The following is an 854-nucleotide window of genomic DNA, read 5'->3' on the forward strand; positions in this document are numbered from 1 at the left end:
TGGACAAATTGGAGCATCCTGAGGTAAACAGGATGAAGTTTAACAAAGACAAATGCAAAGTGCTCCACTTAGGAAAGAACAATCAGTTTCACACATACAGAATGGGAAGAGACTGTCTAGGAAGGAGTATGGCAGAAAGAGATCTAGGGGTTATAGTGGACCACAAGCTAAATATGAGTCAACAGTGTGATGCTGCTGCAAAAAAAGCAAATGTAATTCTGGGATGTATTAACAGGTGTGTTGTGAGCAAGACACGAGAAGTCATTCTTCCGCTCTACTCTGCTCAGGGTTCAGCTGGAGTATTGTGTCCAGTGCTGGGCACCGCATTTCAAGAAAGATGTGGAGAAATTGGAGAGGGTCCAGAGAAGAGCAACAAGAATGATTAAAAGTCTAGAGAACATGACCTATGAAGGAAGGCTGAAAGAACTGGGTTTGTTTAGTTTGGAAAAAGAGAAGACTGAGAGGGGACATGATAGCAGTTTTCAGGTATCTAAAAGGGTGTCATAAGGAGGAGGGAGAAAACTTGTTCATCTTCGCCTCTAAGGATAGAACAAGAAGCAATGGGCTTAAACTGCAACAAGGGAGGGTTAGGTTGGACATTAGGAAAAAGTTCCTAACTGTCAGGGTGGTTAAACATTGGAATAAACCGCTGAGGGAGGTTGTGGAATCTCCATCTCTGGAGATATTTAAGAGTGGGTTAGATAAATGTCTATCAGGGATGGTCTAGACAGTATTTGGTCCTGCTATGAGGGTAGGGGACTGGACTCTATGACCTCTTGAGGTCCCTTCCTAGAGTCTATGAATCATTTATGAACTGGCTTTCTGTCAGTGAAAATGGAATTTACCTTCTCTGA

The sequence above is a fragment of the Malaclemys terrapin genome, chromosome 1 (genome assembly GCF_027887155.1).
Source record: "Malaclemys terrapin pileata isolate rMalTer1 chromosome 1, rMalTer1.hap1, whole genome shotgun sequence".
Classification (NCBI taxonomy): Eukaryota; Metazoa; Chordata; order Testudines; family Emydidae; genus Malaclemys; species Malaclemys terrapin.